This window comes from Pangasianodon hypophthalmus, chromosome 3, assembly GCF_027358585.1.
Source record: "Pangasianodon hypophthalmus isolate fPanHyp1 chromosome 3, fPanHyp1.pri, whole genome shotgun sequence".
NCBI lineage: Eukaryota > Metazoa > Chordata > Actinopteri > Siluriformes > Pangasiidae > Pangasianodon > Pangasianodon hypophthalmus.
Genome location: NC_069712.1, coordinates 1,627,501 through 1,640,000, shown reverse-complemented (window position 1 = coordinate 1,640,000; position 12,500 = coordinate 1,627,501). Strand labels below are relative to the sequence as shown.

Below are 12,500 nucleotides of genomic sequence, written 5' to 3'. Positions count from 1 at the left end.
ACACCCTACACAGTGTCCTACACCGTGCACTACACCCTACAGAGTGTCCTACACCGTGCGCTACACCCTACAGAGTGTCCTACACCGTACGCTACACCCTACACAGTGTCCTACACCGTGCACTACACCCTACAGAGTGTCCTACACCGTACACTACACCCTACACAGTGTCCTACACCGTGCACTACACCCTACAGAGTGTCCTACACCGTGCACTACACCCTACAGAGTGTCCTACACCGTACACTACACCCTACAGAGTGTCCTACACCGTGCGCTACACCCTACAGAGTGTCCTACACCGTGCGCTACACCCTACAGAGTGTCCTACACCGTGCACTACACCCTACAGAGTGTCCTACACCGTACACTACACCCTACACAGTGTCCTACACCGTACACTACACCCTACAGAGTGTCCTACACCGCGCACTACACCCTACAGAGTGTCCTACACCGTACACTACACCCTACACAGTGTCCTACACCGTGCACTACACCCTACAGAGTGTCCTACACCGTGCGCTACACCCTACAGAGTGTCCTACACCGTACACTACACCCTACACAGTGTCCTACACCGTACACTACACCCTACAGAGTGTCCTACACCGTGCACTACACCCTACACAGTGTCCTACACCGTGCGCTACACCCTACAGAGTGTCCTACACCGTGCACTACACCCTACACAGTGTCCTACACCGTACACTACACCCTACAGAGTGTCCTACACCGTGCACTACACCCTACAGAGTGTCCTACACCGTGCACTACACCCTACAGAGTGTCCTACACCGTGCACTACACCCTACAGAGTGTCCTACACCGTACACTACACCCTACAGAGTGTCCTACACCGTACACTACACCCTACAGAGTGTCCTACACCGTACACTACACCCTACAGAGTGTCCTACACCGTGCGCTACACCCTACAGAGTGTCCTACACCGTGCGCTACACCCTACAGAGTGTCCTACACCGTGCGCTACACCCTACAGAGTGTCCTACACCGTGCACTACACCCTTCAGAGTGTCCTACACCCTACAGAGTGTCCTACACCGTGCACTACACCCTTCAGAGTGTCCTACACCCTTCAGAGTGTCCTACACCGTGTACTCCACCTTACAGAGTGTCCTACACCTTGCACTACACCCTTCAGAGTGTCCTACACCGCGTACTAGACCCTTCAGAGTGTCCTACACCGTACACTACACCCTTCAGAGTGTCCTACACCGTGCACTACACCCTTCAGAGTGTCCTACACTTTTCAGAGTGTCCTACACCGTGCACTACACCCTTCAGAGTGTCCTACACTTTTCAGAGTGTCCTACACCGTGCACTACACCCTACAGAGTGTCCTACACCTTGCACTACACCCTTCAGAGTGTCCTACACCGTGCACTACACCCTTCAGAGTGTCCTACACTTTTCAGAGTGTCCTACACCGTGCACTACACCCTACAGAGTGTCCTACACCTTGCAGTACACCCTACAGAGTGTCCTACACCGTGCACTACACCCTACAGAGTGTCCTACACCCTACAGAGTGTCCTACACCGTGCACTACACCCTTCAGAGTGTCCTACACCCTACAGAGTGTCCTACATACACTGTGGAGTGCACTTCTCTGCACTTGTTTATTCCATGACAAATAAAGTTAATTTTTAAAATTTTAAGTGTTTCAGTAATTGGTGATTAGTCAAGAACTTGCCCATCACTAGGCCACACCCTCCTAAGAAACTCCGCCTACTTTCATGGACACAGTTATTGTTGTATTTGAGTTATTAACCACACAGTCCTGCATAAACCGGCTAAATAATTGAAACATCTTAAAAATCATTGTTTTGAGACACTACATTTATAGCATGTTTTCTCTTAAACTGAATTCGTATAAATTTAGTGAGAACTCAGTGGAAATAAAGTTATTTTACTGGTTTTGGACGTGAATTACTGCCACATTATCTAAAACTTTAACCCTTAAAGTTTCTCGCTCTGTAGTTCAATTTTTACGTCCTTATGACATTCCTGTCAATTTCCTTTATTAACCTTATAATCCAGACACTAAAATAATGTGCTTTTTTTTTACTGCTTTTTTTTTTCCATTATAATTATTTTTTTTCTATATTAGTACCAAAACATTCTGTATCTAGATAAGATGCATTCCTAAATTTCATTTGTGTGCCAAATTAAAAGGTTACAAAGGAATTGTTTAAATATGGATATATATTGAATTTCTGTTAGATTTTTACACATACATTTTTGGAGTTTTCCGAGATTAGACTTAGTAGCTGTGGTCAGAGTAGAGAATGGCTTCAGATCGGACGTGTGAGATTAAGATTAATCACGTCTGTTAGCGCGTACGTTCTCGCCCCTGCGCTACCTGATGGACCACAGGTGGCTTTACAGCGTTCAGTGCCAGGAAGTGTTGAGGGACGGAGCATAATTTAGCTGTAGAACGTTTTAGGGCTGATTTTTAGTTAACGGCTCGGCGTCATTAAGGAGAGCGTCCGCGCGAGCGGGAGAGAATCCCTCCTTCCTCTTTTGTTAACGTCCATTAATTCAGCGTTCGGTGTTCAAATATAAATGGATCAATTAGCAAGTCATTAAATACAACTAGGCAAAGTTCCCTCAGTAATTACTGTTCAGATCTGCGGGGCTGCATTCCAGGAAACAGAGAAATCTGCGTGTGTGTGTGTGTGTGTGTGTGTGTGTGTGTGTGTGTGTGTGTGTGGGGTAGCATCTTTTTGGTGCGACTGCAGACTCACTGCTTTGCATTAATATTAACTTGTGTTTACCGAACACACATCGCAGTTTGTTTCTCAACTTCTCCTTAACCCACGCACATCAAAGTGAACGGATCGGGTATCCCGACGTGCGGCGCGGTCGGCGGGGCTTTCGCTAATTTGCTCCGACAGGAGTGTGTGTTCCTGTGTAATCCCGAATTCTGTAACAACTAGAACACCTGTACAATCCTAACACACTGATTTTTTTTTTTTTTCTTGAGAAGGGTTACATTTTAATTTTAAATGTTTGCGAGTCTGTGATGGAGATGATCAAAGTGCGGGTCGGTGGGGGATCGCTCGCTCAGTCGGTGTGTGTGTGAGCGTGTGTGTGCGCGCGTGTGTGTGTGTGTGTGTGTGTGGCTCTGATTTGAATAAAGGGCTTTGAACACTGTGTCAAGGAGGGAAAGAAGCAGGAGGCACAGAAACACACACTTCCAGAGCTCTACAGTTCACCACTTCTCTAACACTTGTTTTATTTATACAACTTCAGATCCGTCTGTAAGACAAAAGCATCAGTCGCTTCATTGCTACATCCTCCAAGCAATTTTGATACAGTATTAAGTAAAGACTAAACACTCTGTGTATGTGTGTGTGTGTGTGTGTGTGTGTGTGTGTGTGTGTGTGTGTGTGTGTTGCTGTTATAGTGAAATACTGAGTGACGGAGTGTTGTGATGAAGCTGCGTTACCGTTACCACCCTGAAGTTATTATTTTCCTAAAACAAAAAATAATAAAATGGGGGAAAAAAAACAAAAATGCAGGTTGTCGTGTTCCAGAGAAATCGCAAAGCATAAACTCCTCTGTGTTGAAAATGTCTGAAGAAAACTTCTGACTGTTATGAAGCACTGGCACTAGTGACTCCTTGTGTAAATGTTAATGTTAAATAAATGTCTCCTTACAACAAACTTCACCAATTACACAATCACACACATGTTTTGTAACCTGTTTATCTGGAGCGTGCGCCATACGAGTCCCAGTGAACGAGCTGTTACTATAGCAACAATAACGTATTATAATGTAAACCTGTGATTTGCAGCGACACTACTGTCAGAGCTGCTGTTATAGAGGATTAATCTACACTTTCTGACCAATCAGAATCCAGAATTTAACAGTGCTGTGAGATCTGTCTACTGCCTTCTACATGTTTAAATGTAACAAAGCAACAGAACGAAGTAACGTAAATATTTCTACATGCTATCAGACTCACTGATGTGGAACTACAGCTATAATTAAGATTTGCCTTTAATTGACAGGATGTAGAATTTGAAGGAGGCAGAGACTAAAAGCAGTTTTAGTAAATGTAGTATTTTTGTGAATTTAGCAGATGATTCTGCAGTTGGCGAGATTGTCTGGTCGCCATGTTTGTATGAACGTCGATGTTCACTTGGTGCCGTGACCCGGGTTACGCTACTGAAATGAAGTGTAACAATTAGGTTTGAGGTGTGGATCCTGACCATAAAGTCCTGTGTGGAATTCAGGTGGAATGCAGTGTGTATTTTTTTGCCTACTCAGCGACTGTTGCCAGGTGGTCCGCTGCCACGGCAACCCCAGATATGGAGCTCCCATTGGTGGGTTCCTGGCTGCACTCTGCTCTGATTGGGAGCGCGTGTTTCAGGTGGCCATCCATCACGCTGCCCCACACACACCACGCTTCCTGGGCTCTAAAGTCCAAATCATAATTGTACTGGGCAGCAATTCAGAGTGAAACCACACACACACACACACACACACACACACACACACACACACACCCCTCCATCCTGCACGGGCTGTCATTAGTGAGAGATTTCGTGTGATACAGTGCCAGACATTGTACGGCTTCTGCCCAAATTACTCTTCTCACTAGAACACTGCCTGTTTAAGGCTCTGTCCCAAATCTTGCCTAGTTAGTGTTCTTGCTAAAACTTTAGCCATTTAAAGCCTCCGTTGCAAACTCTAAAACTCTTAGATTTCTTACTAAAGCCTCCTCAATTTTAAGGTTCTGACCCAAAAGGTTCCTGTTTAGTACTCTTAATAGAACCTCAGCTATTTTAAGGTTCCATCCCAAATGCTGCCTAGTTCCTGCTCTTAGTAGAACTTCAGTCATTTTAATCTTCCCTGTTAATGCAGTCTAGTTAGTGTTTTAAATAAAACTCTGCACATTTAAAGGTTCTGTTGCAAATTTTAGAGCTCATACATAGTAAGGCTCTGTCCCAAATGCTAGATTTCTTACATAGATAGTGTTCTCACTAGAACCTTAGCCATATTAAGGTTCTGTTGCTGCCTTTCGAACTCATGGCTGCATAGAGTTCCTGCTAAAACCTTACGGTTGCTTTATGTTCTTACTAGAACCCCAGGCACTTCAAGGTTCTGTCTAAATGCTACCTAGGTATTGTTCTTACTAGAACTGTTTTAAGGCCTTTTATAACTAGGGATGTGCAATTTTAATATTTGAATGTTTACATCAGTCAATTTTAATATTTGAATATTCACATTATTCAATTTTAATATTTGAATCAAGTATCATTTTTGTCTCATCTGCACTCCTGTAGTTGGTTGTGCAAGTGTTTGTGTGTTTAATAGACGAAATTTAGAGAAATAGTGATCAGAAGCCCTGAACAGCATAATAATCACATCTGGATAATAATTATCAGCTCAGCGTTTCAGTCTGTCGCAGTGTCACTCTGCCACTGATTAAACCTCAAAATCTATTAAAGTTCCACCAGCCACAAAGTTTAGGAGCGTTTCTGAATGTTCATATAGATATATTATGTTATATTTACTAAGCCAGTGCATAAAGGCACAGAACTAAATCCTCCATGTGAGATTTGCATCATTTCTAGTTTAAGACTTTTAACGGAGTGGTACTGAATGTTATCGGAAAAGTATTATCTCTCTTTCATCCCACGAACCTCATATCCAACTGCGTGAGAGTAAAGAGTATCTACTCCTGACATATTTTCTTATTCTCAATGAACACGTCTAATTTTACATCACATCACTGCTGCTCTTCACATCAACTCATGACCATGTGCAGCTTTTCTTTTCCATATGTTCCCACTAACATCATGTAGGTGTAGGAATAGCGAATATCCGAATAGTGATTTCAGCGTTCAGCGCCAATACTGTTCAGTACTGGCGTCTAAAGGGTTAACCGGGTGTTTGAAAACCCCATTTTGAGGACCTTTCCTAACTGCTGCCTAGTTAGTGTGTTTAGTGATAGAACATTAATCAACACCTTCTGAAGAATTCAGTTTTATTTGTATAGCGCTTTTAACAACGGACATTGTCCCAAAGCAGCTTTACAGAAATATATAAATTATAAATTTATCCCTAATGAGCGAGTCAGAGGTGACGGTGGTGAGGAAAAACTCCCTGAGACGACAGGAGGAAGAAACCTTGAGAGGAACCAGACTCAAAAGCGACACCATCCTCATCCTCGTCAACATATGAGCATGAGCATCAGAGTCCTTTCTGAATTCATGAGAGTTTTAACTTCAAGTCTGTCGTGTCAAACTGAAGGTATTAACTGTTCAGTGATGGAGACTTGAGTGCAGATTGTTCTCAGCAATTCCAGTCCTAAGGCTATCCAAGGAAGAACATCCACAGCCATCTTTATAAAAGCAGAGAAATAAGAAGAATTACATTCCAGAATGGAAGTAACCTGGCTCGTCCGTTCCTGACGTTTTGTCTGCTTTTCTCTAAGTTAATTAAGTTAACGAGATGGTGTCAGATGTTCTGTCTGTGTCCAGCTAAACGTGATGTATGGTGACACTGAAGGGTCTCAACATGATGCTGCTAAAGTTCATCTTCAGCTAAAATCCTGAGGAGACCAAAGGCAGCTTTAACTGAAGTGTAGAGTATGTCAGTGAGCTATAAAGCAGGTGATTTGCTGATATTTGTTCACGACACTCTTGGTAAGAGTCGTTTCAGTCGGCGTGTGTGTGTGTGCGTGTGTGTGTGTGGGAACTTGGTGCCGTGACCCCGATGATGCTGTGTGTCTAGTGAACTACGCTCTGAACGGTTAGGTTTGGGGTGTGGATTGTGAGTGTATAGTCTTGTGTGCACTCAGGTGGAATGCACTGTGTGTTTTTTTCCACTCTAAATGATGTATAGTTCATGTTTTTACTAGAATGACCATCACTTTACGGCTCTGTTCCACGTGGCAAAGTTCACGAGTAGGTAATTTCCTGGGTGATAGAACATCAGATGTTTTCTGGCTCTGTTCCAAAGACTAGCATCCACAGACTCTGTTCTTGGTGGTTATTTGATGATGTAGTGTTCATACAGAGTGAGGGAGTGTGTGTCTTACCCACAATGCACTGTGTGTGTGGTGTGTGTGTGTGTGTGTGTGTGGGAGTGTGTGTATTGCAAATAATGCACTACATACGGTTTATAAATGTACCATTGAGATGAGAGTGTACTGAAGTAAGGTGTACGTTTGTGTCACATCTTTTTGTTTGGTGAATGAATTAATCAATTAAATTGACCTTTAACCTTTAATATCTAAGTGATAATTTTGTTTTTGTTCTGGTTTTAGCATTTTTTGGTCTTTCTTAAGTTTTTGTTACAAAGTTAAGATGATGAAAAATAATGGAAGACAGTTTGTTAAGCCTTGAGAGAGAGGTGATGAAAGTTGTATCATCCTCTCGTAGCGGTCCGAGTGTGTGTGTGTGTGTGTGTGTGTGTGTGTGTGTGTGTGTGTGTGAGTGAGTGAGTGATTAGCATTATCGAACTCAGAAGCTGTCAGATGTATAATTGAAGTGTCAGCCACACACACACACACACACACACACACACACACACACACACACACACACACACACACAGGGCTTGTTATGTGGGGTCATGTTTAGGAGAGTAGTCATGTTTCCTTTGATCAGAACTCTGTGTGTGTGTGTCTGTGTGTGCGTGTGTGAGCGTGTGTGTGAGCGTGTGTGTGAGCGTGTGTGTGAGCGTGTGTGTGCGCGTGTGTGTGAGCGTGTGTGTGCGCTGCATACTGAGAGCCCACCAGTGTGTTTGGGCTTTAAATGTTTCACTCTGATGGAGCAGAGAGAGAAAGATCGCACACCGTGTCGTGGCAGTAAACCACCGATCTTCATGTTGCTTCATGTTAAATATGAATAAACTAATGAGAAGAACTCATGACTGAAATCTGACCCAGAAGACGACGGGCTCTTTTTGGAGTCTGGTTCCTCTCCAGGGTTCCTGGTTCCTGGACTGCTTCCTCTCCATGGTTCTCCCTCCGTTTGTCTGGGACTGGTTCCTGGTTCTTTAGGGATCATAATCTACATCCAGATTTGTGTGTGCTTATGTTCACACCATCAAGTGACGAGATTTGTGTTCTGTTTTTAGGGCCTGGTTCCTTTTTACTGTGTTCTGCTTTTAGGGCCTGGTTCCTTTTTACTGTGTTCTGCTTTTAGGGCCTGGTTCCTTTCTACTGTGTTCTGGTTTTAGGGCCTGGTTCCTTTTTACTGTGTTCTGGTTTTAGGGCCTGGTTCCTTTTTACTGTGTTCTGGTTTTAGGGGCTGGTTCCTTTTTACTGTGTTCTGGTTTTAGGGGCTGGTTCCTTTTTAATGTGTTCTGGTTTTAGGGATTGGTTCCTTTTTACTGTGTTCTGGTTTTTGGGCCTGGTTCCTTTTTACTGTGTTCTGGTTTTAGGGGCTGGTTCCTTTTTACTGTGTTCTGGTTTTAGGGGCTGGTTCCTTTTTACTGTGTTCTGGTTTTAGGGGCTGGTTCCTTTTTACTGTGTTCTGGTTTTAGGGCCTGGTTCCTTTTTACTGCGTTCTGGTTTTAGGGCCTGGTTCCTTTTTACTGCGTTCTGGTTTTTGGGCCTGGTTCCTTTTTACTGTGTTCTGGTTTTAGGGCCTGGTTCCTTTTTACTGTGTTCTGGTTTTTGGGCCTGGTTCCTTTTTACTGTGTTCTGGTTTTAGGGCCTGGTTCCTTTTTACTGTGTTCTGGTTTTAGGGGCTGGTTCCTTTTTAATGTGTTCTGGTTTTAGGGGCTGGTTCCTTTTTGCTGTGTTCTGGTTTTAGGGGCTGGTTCCTTTTTACTGCGTTCTGGTTTTAGGGCCTGGTTCCTTTTTACTGCGTTCTGGTTTTTGGGCCTGGTTCCTTTTTACTGTGTTCTGGTTTTAGGGATTGGTTCCTTTTTACTGTGTTCTGGTTTTTGGGCCTGGTTCCTTTTTACTGTGTTCTGGTTTTAGGGCCTGGTTCCTTTTTACTGTGTTCTGGTTTTAGGGGCTGGTTCCTTTTTAATGTGTTCTGGTTTTAGGGGCTGGTTCCTTTTTACTGTGTTCTGGTTTTAGGGCCTGGTTCCTTTTTACTGTGTTCTGGTTTTAGGGGCTGGTTCCTTTTTACTGTGTTCTGGTTTTAGGGCCTGGTTCCTTTTTACTGTGTTCTGGTTTTAGGGGCTGGTTCCTTTTTAATGTGTTCTGGTTTTAGGGCCTGGTTCCTTTTTACTGTGTTCTGGTTTTAGGGCCTGTTTTATTCTCTTTTTCTTCTGTTTTCTGGGTCTGATTTTGTTCTGGCTCTGTTTTAGATTTTGTGTTTGACTTGTTCTGGGTGTGTTCTGGTTCTTGGACTTGTATTTGAACCGTTCGGGTTCTGGTGGGATTTGGGTCCCGTGTTTGCGCAGTGTGGTTGGTCCGGTTTGTTTTGCGGTGTAAATGGTGGATTTTCAGTGTTAACTAAAATTCTTTCTCATTCGCATGCAGCAGACGGGTCACGAGCCTCAGGGAGCAAAATCACAAACCCGTCCATATGTTCCTGCCCAGCCAGATCCCACAAGAGCCTAATCGCGTTCTGTAATTACACCACTCCTCTCTCCTCCCTCCATCTCTCTCTCTCTCGCTCTCTCTCTCTCCTCTGCTGGCTGGAAATGAGAGAAAAGCCCTCAAACACTCCCTCATCAGATAATTTGTAAATTGCTTCATGTGGTTACTGCTGCTGCTGCTGAAATGTCGGCTGTTTTTTTTTTTTTTTTTTCCCTTTTCTTTTCTTTTTTTTTTTTTTTGTGAAGGGGACTGCTTGAAATTATAAATAATTGTAACAGATGCGGCAATATGGCCGGCCTCCAGCAAACGAGGCCCCAGATAATTTGGCCGACCCCCTTTGACAGGCCAATTTAATAAAACGCGAACAAAATCTTCCCGCTAATAATTTATCATCCTCTCTCCCAACTGGTTAAACTTAATTACCCTGGCAGTTAACAAGGTCACACCCAGATGCCAAGCGCCGCTGTAGTTTTGATAATACGATCAGGAACCCAAAAGGTGATGACAGTCCTGTTGTATCTTTCATTACTTCTCCACTCGGTGAGAAAATGCAGGTGCCGAGGCTGTCAGTCGACGCTAATTATCCCCTCGTCATATTGTTTAGATTTTACAGCTGAGAACGTGGCAGAGACGAGAGAAAGACGAGTTTAAAGCAGGGGAAAGTCTAACACTGAGTCTGTTTCATTTACTGACTGAGAACTGCGCACTTTAGTCTTTAGTGTACACTAACTGTGGCTGTGTTTCAAACCGCTCACTGCGCACTTCAGTCTCTTACACTATACACTAACTGTGGCTGTGTTTCAAACCGCTCACTGCGCACTTCAGTCTCTTACACTATACACTAACTGTGGCTGTGTTTCAAACCTCTCACTGCGCACTTCAGTCTCTTACACTATACACTAACTGTGGCTGTGTTTCAAACCGCTCACTGCGCACTTCAGTCTCTTACACTATACACTAACTGTGGCTGTGTTTCAAACCGCTCACTGCGCACTTCAGTCTCTTACACTATACACTAACTGTGGCTGTGTTTCAAACCACTCACTGCACACTTCAGTCTCTTACACTATACACTAACTGTGGCTGTGTTTCAAACCACTCACTGCACACTTCAGTCTCTTACACTATACACTAACTGTGGCTGTGTTTCAAACCTCTCACTGCGCACTTCAGTCTCTTACACTATACACTAACTGTGGCTGTGTTTCAAACCACTCACTGCACACTTCAGTCTCTTACACTATACACTAACTGTGGCTGTGTTTCAAACCTCTCACTGCGCACTTCAGTCTCTTACACTATACACTAACTGTGGCTGTGTTTCAAACCGCTCACTGCGCACTTCAGTCTCTTACACTATACACTAACTGTGGCTGTGTTTCAAACCTCTCACTGCGCACTTCAGTCTCTTACACTATACACTAACTGTGGCTGTGTTTCAAACCGCTCACTGCGCACTTCAGTCTCTTACACTATACACTAACTGTGGCTGTGTTTCAAACCGCTCACTGCGCACTTCAGTCTTATACTGCACACTATAACTCTTACACTATACTTTAGTCTCACTTTAGTCTCTTACACTACACACTTTACTCTCTTACACTACACACTTCACTCTCTTACACTACACACTTTAATCTCTTACACTACACACTTTAGTCTCTTACACTACACACTTTACTCTCTTACACTACACACTTTACTCTCTTACACTACACACTTCACTCTCTTACACTACACACTTTAATCTCTTACACTACACACTTTAGTCTCTTACACTACACACTTTACTCTCTTACACTACACACTTTACTCTCTTACACTACACACTTTACTCTCTTACACTACACACTTTACTCTCTTACACTACACACTTTACTCTCTTACACTACACACTTTACTCTCTTACACTACACACTTCACTCTCTTACACTACACACTTCACTCTCTTACACTACACACTTTACTCTCTTACACTACACACTTCACTCTCTTACACTACACACTTTAGTCTCTTACACTACACACTTTACTCTCTTACACTACACACTTCACTCTCTTACACTACACACTTCACTCTCTTACACTACACACTTTACTCTCTTACACTACACACTTTAGTCTCTTACACTACACACTTTACTCTCTTACACTACACACTTTACTCTCTTACACTACACACTTCACTCTCTTACACTACACACTTTACTCTCTTACACTACACACTTTACTCTCTTACACTACACACTTTACTCTCTTACACTACACACTTTAATCTCTTACACTACACACTTTACTCTCTTACACTACACACTTTACTCTCTTACACTACACACTTTACTCTCTTACACTACACACTTCACTCTCTTACACTACACACTTTACTCTCTTACACTACACACTTTACTCTCTTACACTACACACTTTACTCTCTTACACTACACACTTCACTCTCTTACACTACACACTTTACTCTCTTACACTACACACTTTACTCTCTTACACTACACACTTTACTCTCTTACACTACACACTTCACTCTCTTACACTACACACTTTACTCTCTTACACTACACACTTCACTCTCTTACACTACACACTTTACTCTCTTACACTACACACTTTACTCTCTTACACTACACACTTTACTCTCTTACACTATACACTTTACTCTCTTACACTACACACTTCACTCTCTTACACTACACACTTCACTCTCTTACACTACACACTTTACTCTCTTACACTACACACTTTACTCTCTTACACTACACACTTCACTCTCTTACACTACACACTTCACTCTCTTACACTACACACTTTACTCTCTTACACTACACACTTTACTCTCTTACACTACACACTTCACTCTCTTACACTACACACTTCACTCTCTTACACTACACACTTCACTCTCTTACACTACACACTTTACTCTCTTACACTACACACTTTACTC

The 12,500-nt window shown here is 43.0% G+C and overlaps 1 protein-coding gene across 5 annotated transcripts in view; it reads left to right on the top strand.

The window, feature by feature from the left end:
* The window catches only part of cntln (centlein, centrosomal protein), a 108,213-nt gene that overhangs the window by 26,535 nt on the left and 69,178 nt on the right, over nt 1-12,500 (top strand). The window lies entirely within an intron of this gene.